General features: G+C 34.9%; 1 long non-coding RNA gene across 1 annotated transcript; it reads left to right on the top strand.

Annotated features, from left to right (window-relative positions):
* Positions 1–13,837: 13,837 nt before the first annotated feature.
* LOC145169188 (uncharacterized) lies at positions 13,838–14,914 on the top strand. Its single transcript, XR_013742350.1, has 4 exons — positions 13,838–14,263; positions 14,433–14,506; positions 14,589–14,667; positions 14,769–14,914. It is a non-coding gene; the product is annotated as an uncharacterized LOC145169188 (long non-coding RNA).
* Positions 14,915–15,231: the final 317 nt, after the last annotated feature.

The raw sequence follows: 15,231 nt of genomic DNA, 5'->3' as shown, positions 1-15,231 counted from the left end.
ATCATACGATAACACACAGTTCTACTCACATAATACAATGGGTCGGCATTGGTGCCTTCGGCCCACAAAAGGTTGTAAAAAGACTCTCCTCACAGACATACGAAAATCTAAACTGACACGCTGCTTCGAAAAACTCACTACCAGTCACCTTTACGAACAACAGTAACAAAAACTCAAACAAACATTCAAATACCTAAAATACCACTAGGTCAAACCCTAGTCAAAATCCAGATCCAAGTCAACCGAGTCAACCAGGTTGACTCAGTTAGTACGCGGGGCGTACCTCGTAGTTGACTGAGGATCAGGGTGCTGATCTCGTACGCTCAGTGTACCCTTCGGTATGCCATGCGTACGAGGTTGCTTGCCAACCTTTTAAATAAGTGCTTAATACCTTAAGCACCTACATCCAAACTTCAGATCTATGTCACATAAGATGTTATAAACTATAAAGTTTCCAACGTTATGGTCTAGCATGGCTATTAAGTCCTTAACCCCAAAAACCCTAGTCTCTTAACCCATTAAGACCAATTAGCACGCAGGAAAACTAGTGACCAAGAACCCAACTTTATGACTTGACACTCCTTAAAACCTCAGAAAGGACAACTCAAATTCCTTGTAGTACCTTCTACTCACAAAGACTAAGTTTGGGACCATAAAGGAAACAACTTGAGCAAAAACTAGATACAATGGATTTCTTCATCAAGTTTGAAACTTTTTACCTCCACAAGATGCACAAGGGGGACAACATTTTTGGATTAGATGTCTAAGCCCATAACTATTATTGGTATGCACTCGACCCGAGAGTAGCATGGTCCATTTGGGTTGCATAACATCATGACAATTTGTTAGGATGGACTTTTGAGAAGAGGTTATATATGATTTATTAATATATTATAAGTTCTAATATATTAATATGAAATCATATGATTTAATTAGTATTGATCAAGAATTAGTTTGGAATTAATTTAGTGATCAAAATAGACTAATTAAATTTATGGGGACTAATTATGGTAATTGGTTATATTTATATGTATTGGGCTTATGATCCATATTGGACTAAGTTTATGTATAGATACATAAAGAGTTGGGCCACATGAACCATGGATCATAAAACCCGTGGGTATGGACTTGGATTATACCCATGACTCTTGGAATACTACATATAAATATAAGCTCCATAACCTAAAAACGCCATACTTCTAGTTCTTGGAGTTCTTGAAGGCGTTTTTGGTGAATGGAAATTCTCTTTCAAGAATCACCTTTGTCCTAGGTGAGTTGTTATTCCATTTGAGGTGCAACACTTGGGGCAATAAGTTCTTAAAGGACAAAGTCTTCCTAGCAACATCAACAACATCAAGAGGTATGTCTAAAACTTGTCCTATTATATATATGTTATTTGTATGCTAGTTGTAGGATTAAAGCTTTGGAAACCATATGCATGTATAATTAGCGAAAACATAGATCCAAAGCTTTTAGGGTTGTATGTGCACCATAGAATGTGTTGGATTAATGTCTAAGTCCATAACTATAATTGGTAAGACTTGACCCGACCCAGCATGTCCCATTTGGGTTGCATGGCATCATGCATTTGGATAGACTATAATGAGAGAAATAACACTTAAGGTTGGTTAATATATTATAAGTTCTAATATATTAATAAGGTTATTTAATTAGTATCGATCAAGAATTAATTTGGAATTAATTAAGTGATCAAAAGGAGACTAATTAAATATATGGGTTGATTGTGTAAATCATTCATTCTTATATATCTGGGCTTGTGATCCAAGATTTCTTATGTTGGACTAAGTCCATGAGGTGACCCATGGATACTCCATGGAGGTTAAAATCCATGGAGCATAAGGAATGGGTAAAGTTATGAGTTACATGGTGTAACCCTAATAGCCACCATATAAAAGAATCCCATGGCTCAAGAAATCGTGCACTAATGTGTGAGTGTGAGGGCTAGACGATTTCAAGGAGTGTTCAAGTTTCTCTCAAGTTATTCCAAGTGTATTTGGTGTTGTGTGAACCATTTGAGGTGTCACACTTGGGGCACTAGGCACTCAAGCTTCATGAAGACATTCTACATCAAAGAGGTATGTATTCTATCTTGTTATATTTATTATTTTGTATGCTAGATTAGGATAATACCTTGGATGTTCATAATTGTATGTATAATAGAGAAAACATACATCCAAGGTATTTAGGGTTGCATGTACACTTAGGAGTGTTAGAATGCTCATAACCCATCAGTGGTATCAGAGCTTGGTTTTGTTTTCTTGTTATACTTGCAAAAGTAGCTGAAAAATCGAGTTGGATGCATATATTCGATTGTTTTGGTTGGAATTGGACTAGGAACATTACCCTAAGATGTTTTTAGACTTATAAACTTGTTTTTGATGTGGTAATGTTCATGCTAATCCAATTTCTAAGATAATTGTCATAATTTCAAGATTTGTATTAGTTTGTATGTTCATGCTAATTTCTTGAAGATTGATGATTTGAATTATCTTGTTCTTATGAGGTTCTTAGATTAATAGAAAAGTTGTGTGAAATAGTTGTTTTCAATCCATTTTAATCTAAGAGTTGATTCCAAAGTGTGTTTTTGTAACTTGTCCTCAAGTTATATGAAAAGTCACATTTAAGAATCATAAAACTCATAAAAGTTGGCAAAGGTTACAAAATGAAGAGTCTAGTTCTAATTAAATGGTTTTATGACTCCATAACTTGTCCTCAAGTTATGGAGGTTCAAGAGTCTCTTCATTAAATTAAAAAAAAAGTGTAACCTTAATTAGTTCCATAAGTTACAATAAAAAAAAGTTATTTTTTTTTATTAATTAGTTTAAAGTCTTCCATAACTTGTCCTCAAGTTATGGAACTTGAAGAGTTTTTTTTTTTAATTAAAACTACTTTAAACTCATAAGTTATGGAATTAATTAGTTTTGAATAGTTTAAAAACTTGCCCTCAAGTTTTGGAATTTGAAAAAGTTTTCACTTATGAATACTTTAATTCCAAGTTAGCCCTTAGAATTTTAAAAGTTAAAATTTAACCCTTATACTTTATAATATTATAAGTTAATAATATTTATATATATGTATAAGAGTAAAGTCAGTCTTACCGTTAGTAGACCTCATTCACGAAGCCGATCTATAAGGGGGGTATAAGGTTACTGCCTATAAAATGGCAGTTTAATGGGTGTCCACTCTCACCCACCGCTTCCTTGACTGGTGGAGGGTCGTTAGCCGAACGGGTAGGACAAGGACTATAATTCTTCTTTCATTAAAAGTATTAATGATAAATACTAAGTAACTAAACTTTTTATAAATTCCCAATCTTAGTTACTTAGGAAAATGTGAATAAGGTGCTAATCCATGAAATTACACTTTGCACTTTGTTTAAACCGTTAGTGGAGCGTGTGTGGTTAATCGGCACACTAACCTGGATTTAACAAAGTAGGCAAAGGGTAACTTAATATTTATCATAGTATCGGTGGAGCTCGTGTGGTTAACCGGCACATCGATTGAGGGGTAAATATTAAGGGTACCAAGTATATTTGCATGGTTACTTCACACCTTGTTTTATGATCCTCGGCATCCCAGTCACAAAACCTGAAGGGCACACTCGAGATTGAAACATGCCATTGAAAAGTTCAATGAATCTCAAAAGATCAAGGAGTTTCAAATCCAATTAAAAACCTAATTACATTATTTCGTTTTTCATGGTGGAAATTGGTAAATCGTCATTTACCTACCTTCAACTATTTTATAACTCGGATTACGGCATCCCTCTTCCAGTTATAAATAGGTTGTTGGATCCTAGCCTTAATATTTCATATTGGGTGTTATATTAAGGACTTTAGATCAACTATCTTGAATATCTCCCAAAATATGTCTAGTTCAGACATCTATGATCTTCCCAAATCTCTTGGAACTTTACTTCCTCCACCTCCTCCAATTATTCTCCCTAACCCACAAGTTCAAGGTCACTCAAGCCCTAATGGTAAGCAAGGTCTATGTGTGATCACATCTTAGAGATGAAGTCACATATTGACAAGCTGGGAGAGTTGGGTGTCAAAGTCTTGAGAAAGTTGGATGTTCAATCACTTTCTAAGTCACATAGTGAGTTCCTTTGGGACTACTATGAAACAGACTATGACATGAACCTTAATGATCATATCTATTTGCTTGGTGCTGCTGAATCAGCAATGATTTGGAACGATAGTAAAGCAAATTTGATTAGAAGATCAACTTACCAAAAACTTTATGGACAGTGACAATGGTGACACTAGAAATCCAGAAAAAGCATTCTCTTCCCAACGGAAAGGGATTGGCCATAGTCAACCCGGTTGACCAAATGGTAAGGAGAAAGGCTAAGTCTGAGATAGTCCCATTACCAAAGGGTCCATATGTTTATTTTGCCAAAGGAAGGGGCGTTGATTGCAAAGCTGCCAAATTTACCTAAGGATGTTAAAGTCAATAAGCTTGACTCTACATCAGGTATAGCCCATTATCTAACTCTGTTAAGTTTCTATTCTAAGATCCTCATTACATGATGTGACTGGGTCACATGTTGATGTTTTAAGAATCAAAGAATAGAGAGAAAGCTTAAAGGAAGTATATGATGATTCTGATCGCGTAGGTGGATTTCGATCGCATCAGAATTTTGAAGCTGTTACTTAGGAGTTATGATATATTGCTTAGGAATAGATAACAACAAGTTTTTCCATATGCATTTGCACTATAAGGATAAGTTTTTTCCACAAAGTTTTGAAATAAAATAAAAGTTTTTAATTTTATATTTATTTTAAATATCCTTACAAGTGGCATTTGTGAAAAATGGTTGTTTATATGATTCCATTGATAGCAATATTTGAAAAAAAATGGACTTGATTCTTTCGTTTGTGGTAGTGTCATAATTTACCAAATAAGGAAAGATTCTCATTCCCAAGGCTTCAGTTGGATAGAAACTTGGAATCATGCAAGTTGAATAGTATGATGAATGAGAACTTTCAAGCATTGGAAAATTAAGACTTGTTCACATGGATGTGTGAGTCAAGTTAAGGACTAAAGGGATCGAGTACACATTCTTGTGCACTGGTCAAGTCCACCACAAAGTTCATTAAGACTATTCGTCATGATTTACTAAATTTTAGTAAATATGGTTATACTTACAAGTTTAAGTATAATTCTGAAATATTGGAAAAGTCTCAATGTATGGCAGAACGAATGGGAAGAATCAAATTAGGCAGACAGATAAAAGTTTCGCAAATCTGAAAAGATGGGAGAGTACTTTAGTATCATGTTTGTGATCATCTTAATGATTTAGAAATCATATCACAATTAGTCCTCTAAAGGTCATCTTAGTGCATTCTTATGACTAAGAAGAGGAGTCATGAATTGTTGAAATGGTTAGATCAGGAAGATGAGTCATACTTCGTTCCAAAACAATTCTTAGAGTCATACTCCAAGATTGTAACTTGAGTGACATATCTTAAAGAAAGGTTTAAAACACTTGTCAAATGTAAGAGTAAAAGTGTCCTACTCTTGTACATTTGAAATTGGTAAGTTGTGATGTTTTGGATAAAACAAAGACCAACTAAGGCCAATTGTGTGAAGTGTTTGTCTTGATAAAAAAATCCGCACTATCTCTTGAATATTTGGCAAGATAGTCTTATATGTCAAGAGGATAGTGGGAGTCTTAAAGATCCTAAAAAGAATTTCAAGAACTAATCAAGAATAAAACCTGAGGTTCTTCACTAGCACACGACTTGAGGTTTATAACCTATCGTGTTGACATATTCTGTGCCCATTCCAGTTAAAGTTGGCTTTGCATAGGAGTTCTGAAAGTTCTCAATTGGTTGCATAACAACTTGGAAGCAATGGCAGGCCCTGTACTGCCAGGTGGCAAGAAGTTAAGATTGCATATGTTCAGTCCATATGAGTTTGGATTTGTCATTATCCTTGTCTTGTGACTATGGTTTTGACGATTCACATGGATAAGAACACATACACCATAAAATCTAAGGGTCATAAGGTTTCTCTCCGATTCATGAAAATGATGGTGAGGAAACACTTCCACCAAGTAGATTTGAAGCAGATGGCAAAAGGTCTAAACAATTGAGACTATGATTACGGCATCCCTTTTCATAGTTCTGAAATTGTTTAGACACACATGCATGCTATCTAAGGAAAGGTGTATGATTTTGATAAAGTTTTATCAAAGCATCTCGTATCAGAATCTGAACTTTGGTAAGAAAGTCAATAAAGTATTGATTTCTAGAAGTCCAGCTGATTTCTGAGTACATGTCAAAGCTAGTGGGAGCATAAGTGTTATGCTAATAATCATCATGTTAGTGGGAGCATGATAATTATTGTTAGTGTTGCAAGTTAGCAATGTTAATTATAGAAAACAAAAGTTTCAATTTGTGAGGCTGCAGGGATTGAAAAAGTTGTTTTGCTATAATTAAGGGAGAGGATATACTTCATTTCAGTTCTAAAGGCTTAGATTGAGACCTTAACCATCTTTAGTCAAGAATATATATATGAATTTCATGTTGGATTGGTTCAACTTAAGGAAATTCTATATATTGCGTTCTCAAAATTCGATTATGATTACGGCATCCCTCTTCATAGTCAAATTTTGAAAACATGGCAAATAAAAATATTGTAGCAAAAGACTGATCTAGAATCATGTCTTTATGTGAGACATCATGAATCGTGTACCATTTGCTTTGGGTACAGGATCGATTGCATGTGCTATAATATTTGTCATTTCTAAATTTTTCCAAATGCCCAGAGGCATTAAGAAGGGAAAAGGTCTAGAATTGGATATGACTAAAATGATTAAGCAATTGTCGAGGACAATCTGAGGTTTACCAAAGATTGGTTGCTCAGGGACAGTTGGAAGTATAGTGCTAATTTTGGAAGGATCATATTGACATATTCTGAAAAGAGGCATCTCTTATTCAGAAGTGATAGTCAAAATGAGAATATGGAGTTGTATCCATAGGTGGAAGTTATCTGTGTAAGATTAGAAAACTTAATGCAAGAAGCATGTCCAAAGCAATGTACTTTGAATATGAGACTTAGTTTCCATGGAGTTGATCTCCATTGGAATACCTTATACTGACTGTTGACAAGTCTTTGTGACTTTGTACATATTCATTACAGGAGGGTCAGTGCATATAAGTTTAAAATCTAAACAGATTTCGATAAATGATAGGAATTTGAAATTCTCACATTTTTCGATAAGGATTTGGGAGTGTGAAATTAGAATCATTGAAATTATGTTCAATTGGTTTATTTCACAAAGTAAGGATCATAGACAAACATAGAGTGCATACTTGGTGTATGGCAAAGCTATTGTTTAAGAAAAACATAGTGTACATGTTTGGAGCATGGGACAACTAGTGTTTTAATTCAAGTATAAAGTTGATAAAACCGAAACAATGAATAATGAGTAATCAGTATGGTGATAAATAAAAGTGTTTATTTATATTCATAGGGTTTGATACCATATTTGATTCATTTATTCTTGTGTTTCACTTTGCATGTTTTGACTTCCAGAATAACTAAGTCGCTCTTCCTGAATGATTAAGTTATTCAAACCATCCACAGTCGGTCATATGTTGGAAGTAGATATGAATCAAGACTGTCATGGGTTGGTTTGTAGAGGTCCAAGTTGGTGGACAAAGTGGTGCTACAACACTCATGAGTGCTCATAAGTTCTGAGTATTGGATTCAACCCGCACTCATTTGAATCACTTCATGGATTTTATCACGAGTGATCATGAGACGATAATATCTTATATTCTTCAAACCTAGAGATATGAGTTGTTACTATGAGATGGTTATACATTGATTGCACGAAAACGCATTGGTAACTCGATGTTATAAAACGTGCCTTTGTGTATGATTCAACAAGTAGTAGAACAAGCCATATGAGTCGAAGTTTATCCATTCCTTTTACCTTCGGGATAAAAGCGATATCTGTGGGCCCCTCGATGATTTAAAGATGATACATGTGAGTGCTTGGCCAAGCCAGGACTGATTTGATTTGTTCAATCAGTCGGTCATCATGAATCGGAAATCGGGAAACAACAAATGGACAGAGAGAATGATTGATAATCCATGTCTCAGTCCATATGATATCTAGAATGGAGGAATATATGATCCCTTATCTAATGGACAAGTCATTGACAAAGGTCAAAGTTCATCGACAAGGTCAGAGTTCGACAGAAGCTTTTGAGAGCTACGATTGCTGATCGATTCCTGAAGTCATACGCAATAATAGTTTTAGACTTATCCAAGTGGGAGACTGTTGGATTAATGTCTAAGTCCATAACTATAATTGGTAAGACTTGACCGGACCCGGCATGGTCCATTTGGGTTGCATGGCATCATGCATTTGGATAGACTATAATGAGAGAAATAACACTTAAGGTTGGTTAATATATTATAAGTTCTAATATATTAATAAGGTTATTTAATTAGTATTGATCAAGAATTAATTTGGAATTAATTAAGTGATCAAAAGGAGACTAATTAAATATATGGGTTGATTGTGTATATCATTCATTCTTATATATGTGGGCTTGTGATCCAAGATTTCTTATGTTGGACTAAGTCCATGGGGTGACCCATGGATACTCCATGGAGGTTAAATTCCATGGAGCATAAGGAATGGGTAAAGTTATGAGTTACATGGTGTAACCCTAATAGCCACCATATAAAAGAATCCCATGGCTCAAGAAATCGTGCATTAATGTGTGAGTGTGAGGGCTAGACGATTTCAAGGAGTGTTCAAGTTTCTCTCAAGTTATTCCAAGTGTATTTGGTGTTGTGTGAACCATTTGAGGTGTCACACTTGGGGCACTAGGCACTCAAGCTTCATGAAGACATTCTACATCAAAGAGGTATGTATTCTATCTTGTTATATTTATTATTTTGTATGCTAGATTAGGATAATACCTTGGATGTTCATAATTGTATGTATAATAGAGAAAACATAGATCCAAGGTATTTAGGGTTGCATGTACACTTAGGAGTGTTAGAATGCTCATAACCCAACAGAATGTTGTAGTATACAAAACCCAACAGTGGTATCAGAGTCATGGGTTGTTTTCTATTATATTTGATGCTTGGTTATTTTTTCAAAGCTAAAAAATCATTTTTTTGGACTCTGTCTGATCACCACGAGGTGGTAAAAATCACCACGAGGTGGTGACGGGTCTAGCAGATTTTTGGATTTCTTGGCTTAATTTGGATTTGGATAATTACTATAAAATGTTTTCTTGATAAAAATTTGATTTTATGTTGTGAAAATAATTATCCTCATCCAAATAAAAGATAATTGTCATAGTTTCAAGATTTTATGCGTTTATGTAATAGACTAATTTCTTGTAAATAGTTTATATGAATTATCTTGTTATTATGAGTTTAATCTAGATCATGTAAAATTTATTTGATTATTGTGTTAATTGGAATATTTGATCTTAATGGTTTTTATGAACTCCATAACTTGTCCTCAAGTTGTGGAAAATGAAGAGTTTTATCTTTTAAAAGTTCATTAAGATTCATAAGTTATGAAAAATGAAATGTCTTGTTTTTAAATGTCATCATAAAATAGTTTTATGTCTTCCATATCTTGTCCTCAAGTTATGGAACTTGAAAAGTCTTCCATAAAAACATATTAAACTCATAAGTTATGGAAACCAAGAGTTTTTGAATTGTTCAAAACTTTCCCTCAAGTTTTGTAATTTGTAAAGTTACCCCCCCCCCCCCATGTATACTTTAATTCCAACCCTTAGAATTTTAAAAGTTTAAAATTCAACCCTTATACTATTATAATATTATAGGTTTAATATTTATATATATGTATAAGAGTAAGTCAGTCTTACCGTTAGTAGGCCTCATTTACGAGGTCGGTCTATAAGGGGGGTATTTTGTTACTGCCTATAAAATGGTAGTTTAATGGGTGTCCACTCTCACCCACTGCTTCCTTGACTGGTGGAGGGTCGTTAGCCGAACGGGTAGCACAGGACATTAATTCTCCCTTCATTAAAAGTATAATGACAAATATAAAGTAACTAAACTTTATTAAATTCCCAATCTTAGTTACTTTAGGAAAATGTGAATTTGGTGCTAACCCATAAAATTGCACTTTGCACCTTGTTAAGTCGTTAGTGGAGCATGTGTGGTTAATCGGCACACTAATCTGGGACTGATAATGTGTGGCAAAGGGTAGCTTGATGTTAATCATAGATCAATGGAGCGTGTGTGGTTAACCAGCACATTGATTAGGTGGTTGTAACATTAAGTGTACCAAATTAATTTGCATGGTTATTCACTCATGGTTTGTGATCCTCGGCATCCCAGTCACAAACTTGAAGGGCACAATCAAGATTTAAACATGCCATTGAATAGTTCAATGAATCTCAAAAGATCTAGGATTTTCAATTCATTTAAAACCTAATGTTAAATTTCGTTTTTCATTGTGGAAATTGGTAAATTATCATTTACCTACCTTCAAAGATTTTGTAGCTTGGAGTATGGCATCCCTCTTCCAAGTTATAAAATATTGTGTTAGGTCCTAGCCTTAATATTTCATATTGGGTGTTATATTAAGGACTTAAATCAACTAAACTTGAATTTCTCCCTCATAGGTGTCTACTTATGACAACTATGGTCTTCCTTATCCTTTTGGATACAGCTTTCCTAATGAACATGATATCCCAAATGGCGATCAAGGTGAAAGATTTATCCCTTGATTGTGCATTAATGGGACTGCAATCATACTTCATTTCCTCCACCTCCTCCAATTATTCTCCCTAACCCACAAGTTCTTGAAAAGTTCAAGGTCACTCAATCCCTATTGGCAAGCAGTATCTATATGCACTCACGTCTTGGAGATGAAGTCACATATTGACATGCTGGGAGAGTTGGGTGTCAAAGTCTCAAGGAAGTTGACTGTTGACTGGGTTCTTCAATCACTTTCCAAGTCATATAGTGAGTTCATTAAGGACTACTATGTGACAGACCACGACATGACCCTTATCGATCTTACCTATTTTGCTTGTTGCTGCTGAATCAGCAATGATTTAGAGCACTGGTAAAGCAAAATTTGATTGGAAGATCTACTTCCCAAACCTTCATGGACATTGACAATGGAAACATTGGATCTCCAGAAAAGTCTTCTCTTCCCAATGGAAAGGGATCGGCCATAGTCAACCCGGTTGACCAAATGGTAAAGAGAAAGGCTAAGTCTGAGATTTCCCCATGTACCATTACTACAGAGTCCATATGTTTCTATTGCCAAAGGAAGGGGCATTGGTTGTGAAGCTGCCATATTTACCTGAAAGTTCACTAGGATGGTAAAAGTAAAAAATTTGACTATGCCTCATGTAAAGTCCACTATCTAACTCTATTAAGTTCCTATTTGGAGATTCTTATTACCTGATGTGACTTGGTAGAATTTTGATGTTTTGTAGAATCGGAAAAGGAGAGGATGCTTAGAAGAAGAGTATGTTGAATCTGATCGCGAAGATGGATTTCGATCGCATGATTCGAAGATTAAAATTTTTAGCTGATGCTTAAGAGTTATGATAGATTGCTTAGGAATAGATAACAACATAGTTTTCATATGTATTTGCATTGTAAGGATAAGTTTTTCCGCAATTTTAAAATAAAAGGAAAATTTTTGATATTATTTATTTTAAGTATCCTTACAATGGGATTTGTGAAAATTGTTGTTTATATGATTCCATTGATAGCAATATTGGAAAATGGATTTGATTCTTTCGTTTGTGGTAGTGTCATAATTTACCAAATAAGGAAAGATTCTCATCACCCAAGTTTCAGTTGGATAGAAACTTGGAATCATGCAACCTGTATTGTATGATGAATGAGAATTTTCATCTTTGGCAAATTAAGACTAATTCCTTGTTCACATGTATATGTGAGTCAAGTGAAGGACTAGGAGATCGGGTACACTTGCTTGTGCGCTGATCAGGTCCACCACAAAGAACGATAAGGCTATTCGTCATGATTTACTAAATTTTAGTAAAAATGGTTATGCTTACAAGTTTAAGTGTAATTCTGAAACATTGGAAAATTTTCAATGTATGGCAGGATGAATGAGAAGAATAAAATTAGGCAGAAAGATAAAAGTTTCTCCAATCTGAAAAGATGGGAGAGTACTTCAGTATCATGTTTTATGATCATCTTAATGATTAGGAAAAACCATATCACAATTGATCCTCTAAGGACATCTTAGTGCAATTGTTTGACTAAGAAGAGGAATCGTGAATTGTTGAAATGGTTAAATCAAAAGATGAATCATACTTCGTTCCAAAATTGAGTCCTAGAGTAACAGTCCAAGATCGAGCCTTGAGTGACATAATGTTAAGAAGGTTTAAAACACTTATCAAATGTAGAGTAAAATGTTTTCTACTCTTGTACATTTGAAATTGGTGACTTGTGATGTTTTGGATAAAACAAATACCAACTAAGGCCAATTGTGTGAGGTGTTTGTCTTGATAAGAATCCGCACTAACTATTGAATATTTGCTTTGTCAAGGAATGGTTCTTGACAAGAGAATCTTATACGTTAAGAGGTCAGTGGGATTCTTAAAGATCTTGAAAAGTTTCAAGAACTAATCAAGGGTGTTGTTTATCACAACCACACGACTTGAGGTTTGTAACCTATCGTGTTGACATATTCTTGTTTATGTGCCCATTCCAGTTAAAGTTGGCTATGCATGTGAGGTCTATGAGTTCTTAGTTGTTTGCATAACTACTTGGAAGCAATGGTAGACCCTTGTGCTCCCAGGTGGCAAGAAGTCAAGATTGAACAAGTTCAGTCCATATGAGTTTGGAATTGTCACTAACCTCCTCTTGTGGTTATGTTTTTGACAAATTCACATGGATAGGAACACATACACCGTAAAATCAAAGTGTCAAAAGGTTTCTCTTTGATTCATGAAAATGATGGTGAGGAAATGCTTTCACTAAGTAGATTTTAAGCAGATAGAAATTGTGATATTTGCATTCTCAATTTCAATTATGATTACGGAATCCCTTTTCATAATTCGAATTGTGAGCAATGGAAAAGGTCTAAACATTTGAGACTATAATTACGGCATCCCTTTTCATAGTTCTAAAATTGTTTAGACACATATGTGAGTTATCTAAGGAAAGGTGTATGATTTTGGGAAGCTTAGATAAAGTCTTATCGAAGCATCTGGTATCAGAAACCTGAACTTTGGTAATGAAAGTCAATAAAATTTTCATTTCTAGAAGTCCAGATGATTTCTGGAAACATGTCAAAGCTAGTGGGAGCATAAGTGTTATGCTAGTAAAGTAATTATTATGCTAGTGGGAGCATAATTAATTGTGGTAAATGTTGCAAGTTAGCAATGTTAATTATAGAAAACAAAAGTTTCAATTTGCAAAGTTACAGGGTTTGAAAAGTTGTTTTACTATAATTAAGGGAGATGAAGTTATACTTCATTCCAATTCTAAAAGCTTAGATTGAGATTTTAATCAAATTTTGTCAAGTATATATATGAATGTTATGTTGGAATGGTTCAGTCAATGTTGCAGAAATCGGCCTAGGCGGCCAATTAATCGCCGCCTAGGCGCTAGTCGGACGGCCACCAATAAGGTTTATTGCTAATCGGTCTATGTAATCGGGGTTGGTCAAAGTCGGTCCAAGTCGGGGCTAATCGGAGTTAGTCGGAGCTAGGCGGAGCTAGGCGCCTTAATCGGTCAAAGGCGGTCAACGGAAATTCAAGACATTTTAGGGGCAAAATTGTCAAATTGAAATCATTTCTTGCTAGGGTTCGTTCCTTCTTTTATCATTCCATCTCATACTACCAACAAAATTCTCTCTCAGACTCATGAACTAAAACCATGAAATGCCTGCATCTTTTCTTCCAATCACACTGGTATGTCATTGCCTTACAAGCTTGTTGTCTCATTCTCGACACAAATCGGTGCTAGGGTGCGCCGAACATCCGCTCCTTCTCCTCTGACGCCATCAGCTCCTCCAGAATCCCTCATACACCAACCCTCTTAATCTGTGAATGTTAGTTGTCATCCTCAACGATCTGTAAATCCCCAGCACCATCGCCACTCTCACTACCTCTAACAACCCACCATCGAAACTCTAACTATATATCGACTAGATCTAACCACGACACTCACCGACGCTTTCATCTCCACTACTTACATCAAAATTACAGAAAACCTCAAACTTACATCGGTAATTTAGCCCTTATTTTCCTAATTTTTGCTGCAAATGTTTAATCTTTTAGGTAGGAACCTGATTTTCTTTGCTGTTTTAACTTTTAACAAAAACGAAATGAAAGTGATTATTTTTGTATTTTTAGGGAGTTATACGAATTTGATGTTCTTCAATTTTCAAATTTCAGTTTGGGGCTTTTATGGTCTGATTTGAAGTTCGTGCAATGATAATTCACAGATCTGGGTGTATTTGTGTGTGCAGGTATGTTTGTGTGTATTTATGTGTCTAGGTGTGGGTGCAGCTATATGTATTTGAATGTATCTATTTTAATCTCTATGTGCAGATGTATCAGTATGAAGTGGCAAGAACAAGATAATGGAGGACCAAAGAACTTAATTTGTAATTGAATTCGTACATTCAAGGTATATTATTTGTAACATTCTTTCTGTTTTGTTTGATTTGTTCAAAATCTTTGTGTGTCTTTGATATATGATATTATTTAGTTTTTGGTTTTGGTTAACAGATATGAGATTATCAAGGAGATTATCAAGAGGAAGATAGATTTGATTATTTTTTGCTTTAAATTGTATGTTAAATAAAAATAGCTTATTTACTCAATATCTTTTTTGTTTAGGATTTTTAATCAGAATTGTTCATTATGATTTGAAAGTGCATCGATACTATGAAAATTGACAACACTACATTGATACTTTACATGTTAACATGGTGTTGAAAAATGTTTGCGGCTCACCTTTTTACACTTTCCCGCCTTGTTTATTTTGGTTTTTTTTAACAGCAAATACAATATATTCCTAAACTACTCCTAAATCCACCTATGTATCAGACGAGACTTGAACCCTCAACCTCGAGAAGGGAGGGCAACACCTGATACCGTTGGGCTGGAAACCCTTTGTTAAAAGGGGGTGAAACACGAGGACTTCCTATGGGTCACCCATCCTAGTACTACTCTAGCCCAAGCGCGCTTA

The sequence above is a fragment of the Lactuca virosa genome, chromosome 4, assembly GCF_052849685.1.
Source record: "Lactuca virosa cultivar CGN04683 chromosome 4, Lactuca_virosa_CGN04683_v6, whole genome shotgun sequence".
Lineage (NCBI taxonomy): Eukaryota > Viridiplantae > Streptophyta > Magnoliopsida > Asterales > Asteraceae > Lactuca > Lactuca virosa.
Note: the sequence above shows the minus strand (reverse complement) of the source record. Positions and strands in the feature narration are given on the sequence as shown.